This window comes from Thamnophis elegans, chromosome 4 (assembly GCF_009769535.1).
Source record: "Thamnophis elegans isolate rThaEle1 chromosome 4, rThaEle1.pri, whole genome shotgun sequence".
NCBI classification, from domain to species: Eukaryota; Metazoa; Chordata; class Lepidosauria; order Squamata; family Colubridae; genus Thamnophis; species Thamnophis elegans.
Window position 1 is genome coordinate 112,078,772 of NC_045544.1, and position 17,230 is coordinate 112,096,001.

Below are 17,230 nucleotides of genomic sequence, written 5' to 3' on the forward strand. Positions count from 1 at the left end.
GCCTTGGTCACAGAACCGGCAGCGATCCAGGCTGACCACGACCCCGAACCAGTTCCACGGTCACCACTGCCATTGTCGGCATGTTTTTTAGTATTATTTCATGTTCTTAGCACATGCACGGAACAATTTATAGTCAACTGCGCACTGGTGTGCGTGTGGGAAGCAAACCAGTAGCAACACCGGTAGGAACACACACACCCCGGGAAGATGGGCAAATCAGAAAATGAAAAAATAGTTAAACAAGCAAACAAACAAACAAAGAAGCAAGTAGGGCTGAACAGGAAGCCAGGGTTTGGCTGGAAGCAAAATCTCTGATCTCTACTCAGTGTATTCTTTGTGAGTTCATTGTGCTTGGGTATACGTTCATTGTAGAGCAACTGTTCGCCTCCTTGGGAAATCAGAGTATAAACTGCTGTTCTGAAATATCCAGTTCCCACTGCTACAAACATAAATAACTCTTTCCCACAATCACCAGAGTATAGTTTTTTTTAAAGCGAGCAATGCTTACGAAGAAAGATAGAGCACTGTGGCAATAAAAGGCCATTAAATAAGAGTGCCCTTGGATCCTTGTCATAAAAAGAAATCCTACCCTGAAACTGTTAACAGTGGAAAATATTTGTTAAAAAGAACTGGGTGACAGTTGATATGATTAAGATCCTACATTAAGTCAACATTAGCCTTTCCCCTGTCAACAGCTAACAGAAGGGAGAAGGCAAGCAGCATTTTAGAAAATATTAATCCAAAGCTAAAATGTAATTAATTAGAAGGAAAAGCACAGTAAAAACAGAATGGTTAATCAATTATTATGCACTGATGCACAGAACTTCTAACTCTGGGTTCTCCTGACCTCTGGACGTTAAAAAATAAAATAAATATTACACTGTATTCCCAAAGGCCTTTTCTGTTATAGCATGATCTATCTTCTGTAAGAAGGATGTGAGAGCGAAATACTTCCAAACACAGGAAATTATGGATAAAATAATAGAAGACATTATTTATTCAAAGCTCTACATGGATCTATTACAGCCTCATCTTTATGAAAATTGCAAAGCTTTAGATTATGTGCAAACGATACACATTGCATATATTTGCCTTGATGGAATGTATCATTTTTTTAAAAATAAGGAAATTAGTAATATCATACAAGTATAAAAATATCCAGCTGTTCTTTTCTCAACAATTATAGCAAAATTAATCCTTATATTACCTGGATCTTAAATATAAAATAGTCTACACCATGGAATGCATTCAGAAAGATTTTACATAAACAAACAAACAAACAAACAAACAAACAAACAAACAATAGCTCCATGGGAAGAGTGTAGCCAAGCCGTAGCAAATAATCGTAATGTAGGATGCTAATTGCTAGCTGAAACGGCTTTTTCTTAAACTATCACATACCAATAAAAAGAGACCAAACATTAGAAAAAAAGATTTTATATTTTTGTTCCACGTAGTTTGGGTATCAATCAATAATCATTATTGTACTAACAATCATGCACCTTTACAGCTATATTGATTTTTAGAGAAGGAAAGAATATTTACTTGGAGATATTTAAGGTGCAAAAAGCCTGTGAATCAATATGTTCTAGGAAATTATCTCAACCAGTTATATCAATTCTCCAGCTACTTTCGTGTGAAGAGCCCCATATACGGAAAACATTGCGTAGGAAAAAAAGAAAGTTATTTTTTTCCCCTTCGACTGAAATGAGCAGCTTGATACTAGCAAACATATTGAACTCGTAGTCCTGAATACATTTACTGAAAGTATGATTTGATTTAAATCTAAGATGTTCATTTGGATACTTTTTGCAGTATTGAGGTAAAGGTAAAAGTTCCCCTCCCACATATATACTAGTCTTTACTGACTCTAGGGGGCGGTGCTCATCTCCGTTTCAAAGCCGAAGAGTCTGCGCTGTCCGAAGACATCTCCGTGGTCATATGGCCGGCATGACTAAACACCGAAGGCGCACAGAATGCTATTACCTTCCCACCAAAATGGTTCCTATTTTTCTACTTGCATTTTTACATGCTTTCAAGCTGCTAGATTGGCAGAAGCTGGGACAAGTAATGGGAGCTCGCTCCATTACGTGGTGCTAGGGATTTGAACTGCCGAACTGCCAACTTTTAATAATCTGCCAAATATACCATATAAACTGCATACAATATACAGTGAATATATGGTAAAAGATTAGTAAAACAACATATACCGTGTTTCCCCAAAAATAAGACATGCTCTGCTAATAAGCCCAATTGGGCTTTTCAGAGCATGCGCCATAATAAACCCTCCCTGAAAAATAAGCCTGCCCCAACTATTTAAGCGCATGTGCAGCCGGTCTCCGCCATTACCAGTGTACCACCTACTGGTACAGCTTATGGGGCAAAAAGAGGCAGGCGAAGCAAAGTGCTTCCACCCCCCGCCCTTCCCTCCCATGCAAAAAGAGCCCGCCGCAAAAAGAGCAGCAGGCCAGCAATGCGATCACCCTCTCCCGCTGTTCCTTCTCGCGCAAAAAAATACCATCCACCACACCCCAATTGGGTCCTCGTGGCCCAACACCGCCCATTTCGCCCCAATGGTAAAGACAGCCTGTCTGGTTTCCTTCCCCGCCATCCCTTTAGCGAGGGGTGGCAGGTGGGGGGAGAAGCAAGGCGCTCCTCTTACCTTTCCAGGTCCATTGCGTTCCTCACCCTTTCGTCCAGTGAATCCCCTTGTAAAAAAAACCTCATGAGTTCAACTCGCGAGGTTTTTTTTACAAGGGGCTTCAATGAACGAAAGGGCGAGGAACTCAGCGGAGCCTACAGTCTCTGGTAGCACTAGGACGCGTGCCTCGCTTCCCCCCACCTGCCACCCTCGCTAAAGGGACGGTGGGAAGGGAACCAGGCAGGCTGTCATTACCATTGGGGCAAGGTGGGTGGTGTTGGGCCGCAAGGCGTGCCTCTTACCTTTCCAGGTCCGTTGCGTTCCTCGCCCTTTCATCCAGTGAAGCCCCTTGTAAAAAAAAACCTCGCGTTGAACTCATGAGATTGTTTTTTTACAAGGGGATTCACTGGACAAAAGGGCAATGAACACAATGGACCTGGAAAGGTAAGAGGCGTGTTTCGCTTCCCCCCCCACCTGCCACCCCTTGCTAAAGGAGCAGCATGGAAGGGAACCAGGCAGGCTGCCTTTACCATTGGGGCGAAGTGGGCAGTGGGCCACGAGGCGCGCCTCTTACTTTTCCAGGTCCGTTGCATTTCTTGCCATTGTGTCCAGGGAAGCCCTTGGTAAAAAAAAAAAAAAAACCATCTCGCTACTTCAAGAAGTTTGCTTGAACTCACGAGAAGGGTTTTTTTTTTTACCAGCGGCTTCCCTGAACATAATGGCAAGGAGCGCAACAGAACTGGAAAGGCAAAAGGCACACCTCGTTTCTCACCTGCCCCAGAAAATAATAAGCCTTCCCCCTATAATAAGCCAAAGGCCATATTTCGTAGGGTAAAAGAAAATAAGACCCTGTCTTATTTTCGGGGAAACGTGGTAGTATAGTATAGCCTTTATTGTCATTTTACATCATGTATACAACAAAATTGGTTCATAATCAAACCTGAGAATTTTGTTAGCTGAAAACCTTTTCTCTGGATATCTAGGTGGCATAAAGGTCTTTCTTCTCTTCATTAGTAAAACAATTACCTATTATATAGGCTAATTAGAAGAATCAATGAAACACATCAGTGATGAAGTGCCATATTTGACATTTGAGTAGAGTACTATAGACAAACTCCAAAAAGTAGACAGAATCAAAACACACCTAACCTTAAATTCATTTCATTCAGATGTGACACTAAATATTTTATTTATCTGGTACTGCATTTAATATTTCCCCCCACTGTGACTTTAGAAATTATGGTCACAGCAATGTATAAAAAAGCTAGCAAGAATATCCAAATCAAGTTGTGTATGATTGGAACTTATCAGATCCAGTCTGCAGAAATCAGGATTTCATAAGCAAATTTGTAAAAAGTGTTTATGAATATCCATATTTGGTGTTAGACAAGCAAACAGTTCCCTACATTCTGCAGACAATATGACCATTGTCGTAGATTGTGGAAGTCATCTACACTGCTGGAGGTCAGCTAGATTGAGAAAGCTAAATTGAATTTCATTTTCTTAGGTAGGGCTCAGGGTTCAAGTCTGCTGAGAGCCATCTGGACCTTGAGCCCATTGTCTGGAATGTTGGCTATTCCTGCCAGTTTAGTGTCATCGGCAAATGGGACGATTTGTGCTTCGATTCCCTCATTTAAATCTAAATTCCTCGCTGAGCAAAGGTAGTATTACTATCAATACTGTGCCATTATGGAAATAAATTTGTTTGGTTCTGTGACATAATTGCATTTGCTATGTGGCTGCTTGAGGAATAATGGGATCCCAAACCATGGCGGCCAACAGTCTAAAAGAAACAGCAAGGCTAGAAAGATGTAGACAAGTACCTTCTTTCTTCAAAAGCGAGTTTCTAACCTCAAAATAATTTGAAGGCATGAATTGGACATAGTTACAATAATATCACGTTCAAATGTATTTTTGCAATGACTATGATAATGATCTATCACTATTGTTGTATGTTCACTGAGAGCTTATGCACTGGAGACAAATTTTTTGTGTGTCTAATCACACTTGGCCAATAAAGAATTCTTTTTTAAAGTATTTTTTATTTTTTATTCTCTTACATATAATTAGAGGTTTATATTCACATGGTTATTCTTCTTCTTTGCATTTGTCATTCTTATGCATTTGTTATTCCTTTTCAAAGGTTATAATATAAAGTTTGGGTTGCTTTATTTACCATCCCATCCGCCTGTTTTAACACCACCTTATTTTCCCTTTCTTTTCTCCCTCCCTCCCTTCTCTACTTTCTTCCTTCCTCCTCTCCTTCCCCTTCTTTCTTCCCTTACCTCTCCCCTACTCCTACTCTTCCTCTTCCCCTTCCTACCCTCTCTCCTTCTCTTTCTCTCCCTTCCAGTCTCCTCCTTACCTCTTTCTTCCTTCCCTCCTTCCTTCCTGCCAATAAAGAATTCTAATTCTAACTCTAACAAACTAATATTACCAGTTAAAATAGTATTCAGTGTGCTTACATGGCTGATCAATGCAATCCTCCCCCCCATTTTTATTCAATTAAGTAACTAAGCAAACCAGCCTTGTCTATTAAGAGCCCAGGTGGTGCAGTGGTTAAAGTGCAGTATTACAGGCAAACTCTGCCCACAGCCTGGAATTTGATCCTGACAGAGCTGGAGTTTGACTCAGCCTTTCATCCTTCCAAGGTTGGTCAAATGAAGACCCAAGTTGTTGGAGGCAAGACGCAAATAATGCTGACATTTTAAACTGCCCAGAGTGTGCTATAAACACCATGGGGTGGTATATGCTATTGCTATGAATCAGTACCAGATTCTGGGTAGCCCGGCAGTCAGCCCGAAAACAAAATTCAAAGGTAATATTAAAACAGCACTTAATCCTGCCAATTCAAAACTCTGCTTCACTTGGTCCCATTATCAGATTATCACTGGGTAATTTTTGTGCTTATGTTTCAAATTAAATGTCAAATATAATTTCCTGTCAGAACAAGGAACATGTCTGCTCCCTTGGAGGAGTTCTGACACGTTGACTCAGCATCTCACTCCTGCCAAAAAAATGGGAAAGGATACGGAGGCCTCTCCCTATTCCACAGAAAATCACAGGCACCTGGAAAATGTCCTTGTTAACAAATCAAAGCAGGCTGCACACCTCCTTAGTTTCCTTCTCCCCTCTTTCTATCAGAACAAACTGTTGACTTGGATCACTCTGTAATTCCACAATAGCCATTGCAATACCACAATTGCTTTCAAGAAAATAGCAAAAGAATGAAGAGAAACATAAGTTGCCACAGCGCCTGCTAGAAAAGACAAGATCCACACGTTAGGCCTCTTTGAAGCAGGAAACATCTCTAGTTCATTACTCAGAGAAGTAAACAATGGCATGGTAGGAGTCACGTCACTCTGTCTTCTCATAGGTTGAACCAACCAACTGGCAAGGACAAGATGCCAGGTGACTGAGATGCTGCTGCCAACAGCAAATTGGCCCTCTTGAAGCTTGAGGGTACTGAGTGAGAGGAACTGGTGCTAAATGATCATTAAGACCGTGATAACAGGTGGCTACCACTCATGCCAGGAGCTTCTTTTTATTTTTTATTTTAAAGGAAAGCTGTCTCTGCAAAAGGTTGTGAAGCACTTCTTAAATTAGAAGTCCAAGGTGCAAATGGTAATGGTGCCAAATAAAAGCTTCCCTTGGCAGAGCTTCTAAATATTTCACAAGAAAAGCGGACTTGCCAAAAGACTCAAACATAGTTAGTAACTTTGAGTAAAAGGTTCTACCAAATTAGAAAAGCTTTTGTTAACACCTCTGTGGGCGTTTATAGAAGTGATGGAAAAGAGTATATTGTGACCGTGTTTTGACACTTACTTAAAGCAAGGTTAATCGTACAATCACTCATTACAGCTCATCACTTAGCAGCTTTACTGAAGAGGCTCCAGGAATTTCCCCCCCTACTCTCAGATACAGACATGGGGTGACAAGATGGAGGTTGTCTGCATTAACAAGAGTTTAAAGTTTAAGCTCATGCCTACTGCTCATTGACTCCATCCAGCCACCTTAATTCTCTGTCATCCTCTTCTTCTTTTGCCCTCAATCTTTCCCAGCATTAGGCTCTTCTCCAGTGAGTCCTTCCTTCTCATTAGGTGGCCAAAGTATTTGAGTTTCATCTTCAGGATCTGGCCTTCTAAAGAGCAGTCAGGATGGATCTCCTCTAGGACTGACCGGTTTGATCGCCTTGTAGTCCAAGGGATTCGCAGGAGTCTTCTCCAGCACCATAGTTCAAAGGCCCCCATTCTTTGGCGCTCAGCCTTTCTTATGGTCCAACTTTCACAGCAATACATTGCAACTGGGAAAACCATAGTCTTGGCTATACACACTTTTGTTGAAGGCACATGGACAACTCAAAAGAAACTGAAAAGAGGGCACAGGGGCACAAAGATGTACTGTAGGACTCTATCATGTGATGGTTAGAACACTTTCCTGAGGAGAGCAGGAAGAGTTTAAATGGGAGAGGTGATAGCTTAGGGAAGCAGCAAGGCCAAGATAACCAACAACCCTTATGGCACAAACAAAATGGAAAAACAGAGAAGAAAGAACAATGGCTATTTCTCATTGTCTTTCCTCATGCTTTCTTCAGTATGCAATCATTTACTGTGATGACCACCTGTAACTCCTCCCTTACACAAAATGAGCCTACCATATCTTAATCATGCTAGGCTGTAACTTAAGAGCCTTAGTTGGCCATCCGTGGCTATCATAAATCATCACACATAAAGATAAGATATAACTCCATGTAAAAGTTATTTCACCTGCTTCATTTTGCCATACAGTGGGGTTTTCTTATCCCTGGATCAAATGGGTTGATTCTTTTCACTTTCATCAACTTACTTACCAATTTAGTTTTCATAAAAGTAGGCAAAATGCTTCAAGATCCAAACATTTTATCCTCAAAATGGCCTTTTTAAAGGTTAGACCCACTTCTGGTCACTTGGAAAGATCAAATAGTTCTTCCAAGGTCAAGAGGTTTCAATTTCAAAAACCTGTCATGTTCTCAATCTCATACCCCACTATGCATCACTTACTTCCATTTAATGAAACCAATCTTCTGAATATATGTATTTATCATCAATGAACCTAGATCATTCTTATCACTCTTCCCCCACTTCCCTCAATCTTCCTGATGTAAGGTGGCAGAAAATATGTGGCTATATATTTATAACCATTTACAGATCGTTAAAACAGGATAAGGTCAAAGCTGGTATCTGTGCTCAAGGGTCGTATCACCTCTTCACCTTCTTATTAAGGCCCCATTGAAAAAGTAAAGTCCTCTCATTAAATGACTTAAAGAATTCAGGATGATTTCGTTTGGTTGCATCTTATCAATTAAACACAGTATTTTCAATTCAGCCACTCCAGCTGTTGTTGCTCACTGCCAAGTTTCTTCAATGAGCTAACTCTGGCCAATGCCAGAGACTCCAAAATTGTAGCCCCAGGAGCAACATATAAGAAGCATTATATATTAAAAATAAAACCCCTAAATTAAAAAGCTCCATTAGAAATAGAATAGAACTGTAATAGTAATGTAATAGTGAAAGGAAACTGGGTTGAGATTTGTTCATGAAAATACCGTAGCAATTTGATCTTTATACTCCACAACACTTCAATGTTCAAAGTTGTTCAACTCAGCTGTTCTAAGATACAGAAGATGCTACAATGAACACACCTCCTAATTTGTGGGAAGCAGGCAAGAGTAACTTGCAGGAGAACCTCTAGATTACACATCTCACTTTGCATAGAATATCATGAGTATGCTTGGAGTTAATCTGGGCTTTGGTTATACTTGGGACTTATTCGCCCAAATATGCCTAAAATGACCAGTAAAATATTTATTATTAGTAGGGAATGTACATGTGGCATAGATGTAACTAAGATTAGTCTATACTTTCTCTGTCCTATTAACATGTATCATGTGAAAGCTTCAATTAGCTCAAGACAGAATGGACTGCAAAAGTCACTATTTATGGTGAAACTGGTTTTAGCTATATTTCTTCCTCTTATTATCACTAGCCTTTTTAATTGCATTGGTTTACTATTTTTTTTCTTTTAATATGCTTTGCCCAATTTTATCCACCTGTTTTGTATCCTGATATGAACTCTTGGCTAATCAAGAAATCATCACCATCATGTTTGCCTATCCCAAAAGGGAATAATATGATATGTTGGTGGGTACATTTGAATATATGATTCATCTACAATCTTTTGATAATTCAAAAGATTTCTACTGGATAGCTAATGAAACACAATTCTCACAGAAAACATTTGGCATGTGTGTATCTTGTTAAACTACAGCTGGGCATATTAAACAGGTACCACTTCCAGCAGATTTAAATATATCTAGTGCAGTAGCTCAATAGTGCCAAAAGAAAGAAAATTCAAACTTGCTCTAAGAAATAGCAAAATTGGGAACCCCAGATTTTTTTCACTTCCAAACCAAAAAATGTCATGTAGTTTTGGACTAGAATATTATGTTTTTGTGCCCAAAATCTTTTGCATCTGGGTGGAAATATTTACTTTAAAAATTAAATGCATGTATAGTTCTGAATAAATTCAGAGTGGTGCTCAACAAAATAAAATAAGGCCATTAAGGTATATACTATAAAAGGGCAATACTGATTGAATGCTGAGGATTTAAGATTAAAACTACCATATTTTTTGGAGTATAAGATGCACCAGAGTATAAGACGTACCAAGATTTTGAAGAGGCAATTTTTTTAAAAAAAGTTTTTGAACTCTGCAGACCTCCCAAAAATGGGCCTGTTTTTTTGCCAAAAAAGGGTATGCATAGCCTTTAGGAGATGTGTAGACTGCTCCTCAGGGCTGGGGGGGGGGACAAAAACGAGAAAAAAACGGCCCATTTTTTACTCATTTTTTTCCTCCCCAGCCCCCAGGAGCACTCTGGAAGCTTCCTAAAGGCTATGCACAGCCATTTTGGTGAAGGGGACGGGCTTTTGGGAGGCTAAAAACACTGTATTCAATGCATAAGACGCACCCAGATTTTCACCTTCTTTTTTGAGAGAAAAATGTGTGTCTTATACTCTGAAAAATACAGTAAGTGGTAAAAACAAAAACAAAAGGTTTGTATACATCTACACAAGCACATGTGCATTCATGTATGTATATATATATATATATATATATATATATATATATATATATATATATATATATATATATATATATATATATATATACACACACAGCCATGAGTAAAGAGAGAAAATTCCAATTATAAGATTAAAAAAACCAACCCAAATGCGATTATTTGAAATGTTTTTTGAATGAATGGGGAATTTTACCATGCATGCCTGATTAGGGGCTTTATGGAAAAAAGCCCCAGAAGAAGCTGTCACTCGCTGTGCAACCTCCTTACCCACCCACCCGCGAGAATGTTGCTTTTTGCTAGGATCGGGCATCCCTCCCCACTGAAAGAGAATTAGGGACAGAATATTTTTCTAAGATTTGGCACTCTTTCTTTTTTACTCTAAAACTATTCTCTTCGTAGCAACAGACTGCCATATAATAGCTGATTTCATCCCTCTTGTCTTCTTCAGCAAGAGTTGGACCACAGTGGTATGTCTGCCGTAGCTGGTAGATCAGTGATGGCAAATCTTTTTCGCCTCGGGTGCCCACCCCATAAGTTAATGCCCCCCATGCCAAGCCCCCTGCGCTTTCTTGGAGCCTGGGGCGGGCAAATACGGCCTTCCCCACCCACTGGAGGCCCTCCAGAGGCCAGAAATGGCCCGTTTTCTGACTTCCGGGTTGCCAGTTGGGCTGTTTTCTCCCTCCGGAGGCTTCAGGGAAACCTGCAGAGCAGTGGTGGGATACGACTGGTACGCCCCTGTACAGGCATACCTGTGCCTGCTGGGAGCACCAGGTACCGTTCCGGTATGGTGCTCCGGAGGGCCCACCCACCCGCCCACCCTCCTTCTCTGTATTTGAGCCAATCAAGGCTTTTGCGCACGTGCACGGAGTGTACGGTGCCTGCACAACGCTCTGCCGAGCAGCTGGAACATCACGGGTGGTAAGTACGCATGTGCATGCTGCACACTTGCTGCGCACGCTGCACACGTGCACATGGTATACGCCCACTCCCGTTGCAGCGTACTGGTTATCACAGGACCCGGAACTCACCACTGCTTCAGAGGGTGAAAAACGGTCGAATATCAGCTGGCCAGCATGCACATGTGCACTGGAGCTGACAGGGCAACGCCTCACATGCTCTCAAAATTGGCTCCGCGTGCCACCTGTGGTACGCATGCCATAGGTTCGCCAACATGGGGGTAGATGAAAGTTCTTTACTCCAAGGTTTGGTATGGCTGCTGAACTTTACTAAACTAATAGTCATTTTTGAGGTAGCCAGGTGCCTAGTCAACAAGCTTTGGCAACAGAATAGAAAAGCTGAAAGAATCAAGGCAGAATCAATGACACAGTAATTCCTTTCTTACAAATTATTCTAAAACTTATGATAGTGGAAATGATGAAGATTCCCCAGAATTTAGGGCACTTCAAAGATTTTTAGATGCCTATTTAATTCCTAGTTGTGGGGAAGGTCAAATAGGACTGCCCTGGAGAGACATCCTGAAGAACAGACATGTCCTAGAAGTATGAAAGCAATGAAATGTAAAACCATCTGTTAAGAGTCATTACTGAAAATGATGATCATAATTAGTTGAGAAACCATGGTGGTTAAGTGGTTGAAGGCAAAAAGCATGGAGTGGAAAGGTAATATGTGAATATCATAATATCATGGGCCATCTCAGGAATTGCATTGTCAACTGGCGGTGAACTTGATGCTCCAATTCCTAACGCTTCATCCCCACAGTTTTGAATGCTGGTGGTGGAAGGCCTCCTGCCAAGAACTCTGCAAATGCTACAAGATTTCAAATGGGATCTACACAGGTGCATAACTTGTATGTGTGAATTACAGAGACCACAATGAAGAAAGTGTAGTTGCACCTGTTCTGCATTTTTAATGGAACACTATGTAAAAGCATAATCTTCCTTCTCTGCAAATGGAAATACTATGAAAAATTCTGAAGACTGAAGAAGGAAAAAAAGTGTGTTTTTTTTCAGATAGGCTATGCTATTTGTCTAAGAAATTCCAGCAACAGCGTTAATAATTCAGGTTTGCTGAATTTCCAGATTGAGTATAGTTAACACCTACAGTAAATGCAACAAACAGTTTAAAAGCCTTCAAACAACAGGAGGAACCAGCTTGCTCAAACAGAAAAGCTCTTTCAGAATCTGTTCCTATTTAAAATGCTACAAAATTCACATCCATAAAAGAAATTTCTTTGAAACGGACCTGCAAAAAATAAAAGATGAAGAAAGCTTCTGTCAGCACTCCAATCTTCCCAGAGAAAATTATGGAGTTAGGCTGCAGAGTAAAAATTTCAAATGATGCAAACGCAGCAGTATTTATCAAGATACTTTAAATCAGCGTTTTTAATATGTGTTTTTGGGAGGCATAAAAGAAAAAGAAAGTGTAGGAAGCTATTTCCTTTTGCCTCAAATAACATAGGTGGATGAGAGACGAAGCTATGCTGAACATCTTCTTCAAAGAAACAAGGCAGATAATTTCTCCAGTCATCCATTTTCCACTTACACACTTTACTAAGACATAATTTTCAAGGTCCTTGATAATTTGAATCCAGTTTTTAGCTTATCACATTAATTAAACAGCAAAAAAAATGCCATTTATTTTGAGTGTTTTGGCACCAAAGCTTTGTAGTATATTTAGGAAAGAACTGTGGTGGAAGCAAACCACAGTTTTAGGGACCGGGTTTGTGTGTGCTATAAGTACAACTTCACACGTACAAATATGCACATATAAGCTTCAGAGTAATAGGTCATTTGTCCTTCAGCAAGCCAAAAATATGCTGTATAAATAGGAATTTTTATTTGTGCCAGAATTATCCTAAACCAAATGCCCAACTGTGCCATTCCAGACCAGGTACTTTACTTCTAACAGACATGAAGAGAGAGTGTTTGCTTGGGCACAGTAGGAATGTAAATAATAGACATTATCTGGCAAACAGGGAGAAGGATAAGTTTCAAAGCTGCACCAAGAAATCAGACAGCTTTTGTTAATTTGTTGTGCAACTCATTTTAAATGGTTGCCCAATCAGAAATCAACTCCGAGCAGTGAATAACAAATTGAAACAGCAATAAATATAAAACAAAACACATTTGTGCCAGTTTACGGTTACCAAAACTTCATATGGCAATGAATTCCACCAGTACAAAAAATGATGATGTAACTTCATCAATCCACTGCTCTTGTGATAAATAACTGATGATATTTTCAATGTTGTTTCTTAGCAACTCAGGAATATTTCTACTTACCTGCAAGGTTGAACACATATAAATTGTAGATCTCACTACTTAATATCCACAAGGCATCTTGGCACCTTCAGAGTATTTGCATAATAGGATGCAGATTTGCATACAGGCATTCACACCACACAAACAAGTATGCCCCTGAGATCTACAAGGAAAGCAATAATATACTCCAGTGGTAGATGACAAAAGTAATTTATAGCACAACAATGAAAGAAATGCTGTGCTCCACATTGCCCTGGAGCAGTTGCACCAGACTATCCAAAACTGTAGAATGTTTTAAAATGCATGACTCACAGCAAGAAAATTGAATATTCATGGCCACAGGGATTAATAAGAACTGGTAGACTGACTTTCTTCTATAGGGACAACATTTTTATTTGAGTTCAAGCTGTAGGTCTCTGTAGAAAAAAAAATTAATCTGAATTTCACGTACAACAATTCAAGAGGAACACTTATTATTTTATGCATTCATCTGTATATATTCAATTTTTGCATAAAAACTCCAAATTTATTGTACTGTAATATCAATAAAATATCTAAACTGCATGTCTGCTTTGCATACAGGAGGTGACTCTATTTTTAATAGCTCTCATCCAGTTCTATAGGGCAAAAACAAAATGTTGAGAAGATGGGAGTACTGTAGTTCAGGGGTCCCCAACCCCAAGGATCATGGCCCGGTACTGGGCCACAGCCCATTTGGAACTGGGCTGTGCAAGCAGCCGGTGAGTACAGCAGTAAAGTGGACGGGCTCAGTTACGATGTTGATGGGTGCATGATTGGAAATGCTGAAAGACCAGGTTAAAGATATCATCATGGAGAAAAATCTATCTGTGTGGTCACTAGAAATTGAAAATTATTTCATGGCATATATTCAAATCATTTGCAGCTCTTGCATTCTTTGATGGTCTCCCATTGATATACTATCTGATGCTTTCGTCAAGAGGCAACTGGGCTTTCTTGTTTTTCTTTGAAGACCTGAGTAGTGCAAATGGATGTGGAGCAGTGGTGAAATTCAATTGTTTTTTACTACGGGTTCTGTGGGCGTGGCTTGGTGGGCGTGGCAGGGGAAGGATACTGCAAAATCTCCATTCCCTCCCCACTCTGAGCCCAGCCAGAGGTGGTATTTGCTGGTTCTCCGAACTACTCAAAGTTCCACTGAACCTTCTGAATTTTACCCCTGATGTGGAGCCTTCTTGGAACTGATGAAAGGACTGTATTGTAGACTGGTGTCGTATCCCTTCCCCTGTGTTGAGAGAGGGCTGTTCAGAGGGGGAAGGATACAATATCATCTATCTCCAGTCTACAATTCAGTCCTTTCAGCAGTTCCAAGAAGGCTCCAATCCATTTGCAAGACTCCAGTGACTCTGAGGACACAGATAAACTTCCAAGAGGCCTCAATGACTCTCTAAAAGAATGCAAATGACCAGCTGTCTTTTAAGGAATATACTCTGTTTCCCTGAAAATAAGACCTTCCCAGATAATAAGCCCAATCAGGCTTTTGAGCACATGCGCTAAAATAAGTCCTCCCCCAAAAATAAGCCCACCCCAAAAATATTGCAACATAGCAGCAGCCATGAGGTGACCATGCTTGCCGCCTCCTGCACCTCAAAAATAACAAGACCTCCCCGAAAATAAGGCCAAGCGCTTATTTCAGGGATCAAAAGAAAATAAGACCCTATCTTATTTTCAGAGAAACATGGTAAATCCTTCTATTCCCCACCATCCAGTCAGAGCTGAAGAAGCTTCTTGAATGAGAAGCGAAACATCTTCAAAGAAAACCAGTTGCCTCTTGAAAAAAAGTCACCTCATGACTTGGATGACTGAGAATCTCCATAGACATACTATCCAATGCTGCTTAGTATCCAAGCTTAGATATGCTGGCTGAGATACACTCATATCTCAGTTTATGTAGTATTGGTAAGATGCTTTAGTTTGCAAGAATACAAAATCTGCTTTTACCAAGAACCCAATGCCTCCAGGGACAATGTTAGCTCCATCCTAGTAGTGTACACATACTAATTTTCTCGTGCCGAAATTAACAGTCTCCATTAATTGCAACATAAAAAGTAGCACTTGGTAAAACTCTAGTGGGAATAGAAATAGCAATAGTCTTATATACCACTTCATAGCGCTTTACAGCATTCCCTAAAAAGTTTGCAGAGTCAGCATATTTCCCCCAACAATCTGGGTCCTCATTTTACTGACCTTGGAAAGCTGAGTTAACCTTTAGGAAGGGCAACATCTGCCCCCAAAGTTATGTCTTTTAAAAGCACAAGTCCTTTTTCCGTGGGGACTTGGGCAAGGAATAATGGAAGTTATATCTATAAAGCAGGTATTTATGTATAAATTCACTGCAAACATTTGCTGAGTTTTACACAAAAATGTGAAGGGCAAATTATTTTTATTAGCTTCCCAACAAACTATTATTAATGAGCGTGTGGGTAAACCTTTAACCATATGCTTTACTAGCAGATCCATGCAACTTTTCTAAAGAAGATACACTTGACATGGCTATGCTCTTCAAAGTATTGGTCAAGACTGTTCAATAACTATGTGGTACTTGAAGAAATGATGTAATAAAACAAATGAAAAGGTGACTACCGTATTTCCCGGAAAACAAGACAGGGTCTTACTTTCTTTTGCCCCCCGAAATAAGCGCTTGGCCTTATTTTCGAGGAGGTCTTATTATTTTTGAGGTGCAGGAGGCCCGCAGGCCATGGATCAGCTGATCCAGAGAGGGCTGGAAGTTCTATCTCTGTTTCTGGCACACTCTTGCCAGACTTTTTTTGCGGCTGCCACTAAAATAAGGGGCACGGTAACTAGGGTTTGCGGGAATGACCTCTGCAAGGCCATTCTGCATAAATGGCAGGTCCATGCCCATGTAGGGCATGTTCCCCCCTCTCCCCAGGAAATGGCTGGAACCGGCTGTATGCGGTTAAATATTTTAGGGGAGGGCTTATTTTCAGGGGAGGGCTTATTTTAGCCCATGCGCTCAAAAACCAAATTGGGCTTATTATCCGGGGAAGTCTTATTTTTGGGAAACAGGGTACTAGATGATTTCTGATCCCAGTCTGTCCTAGGTTTTCTTAAATACAAAACCCTATTTCTTGGTAGAAAAGATAGCCCTGGATCGTCATGACCCTTAACCCTTAACCATGAGATGAGTGTGGAAAGTATCAGAACCATGTGCTTATTAGAGCTCCCTACAGGTACAGCACGGGGTCAATACTTTATGTGGGACTGAAAAGCAGTACTCTAAAGAGGACTTATGAAGCATCACTAACTGACCCTATTCCCTTCCAGTGTGACCGATACTATCAATAATATTTTGCTACACATTATATTAGATCCACTGCCTTGCCCATATTAAAAAAAAAGAGAAAGAAATGGACTGATATAAATCCTTTCTCAAATAATGCAATAGCCGCCAATTAGTAAGGAGATACTTCAATTCCCAGGATTTTGTCACTGGTGTGAAGGTGGCCATCTTTTAGAGAAGACTGTTACACTTATTAGATTTAAAAATATTCATCACAAATAAATTCCATTGTTGTTGTTGTTTTAAAAACCACAAAGCATTAAGAATTGCATTAATTTTGGGGGGTGGGGAAGAATGGCCAGTATTGGCAGGTAATTATATCTCTGTATGCCTCTGTATGCTTTTAAGAACTACATAATTTTCCTTACTGATACACATTCATCCATCTGAGTATTGAAATTGCTGTGTATGACAGAGAATTAGGACATTAAAAGCACCTATCACTAAAGGATCCTAAAAGCTGGCAACTAATTGGTTCCAATAGAGGCTAAATGCCTTTTCCTAAAATAATCTGAAAGTAAAGGATCACAAACAAAATGAGCAAGGGGAAGAGATAACTCTTGTAAAATTCAAGATTCCAGCTTTATCTATGAATTATTCCTTGAACTATGAAATGTAAGTACATGTATAATAAAAAGTAAAACTGAAATTACACACACACACACACACACACATCTGTGTGTGCGCGCTCGTGTTCATGTGTGTGCATGTGTGTGTGTATATATACACATATATAAAATGCTTTTATTTTTATTTTTATTATTAAAATATTATTTTAAATACATATTTCATTTTTAACATTTTTAACAAGATTAAAACAATGGTTTACTTTTAAAACATTTTTACATTACTCCTTTTTACATTTTTTTTACATTACTGCTCAGTTAAATGGACTAAATGAAAGGAAACCC

General features: G+C 39.8%; 1 protein-coding gene across 1 annotated transcript in view; it reads right to left on the reverse strand.

Annotated features, from left to right (window-relative positions):
• The window catches only part of EXTL3 (exostosin like glycosyltransferase 3), a 145,287-nt gene that overhangs the window by 10,767 nt on the left and 117,290 nt on the right, over positions 1 to 17,230 (reverse strand). The window lies entirely within an intron of this gene.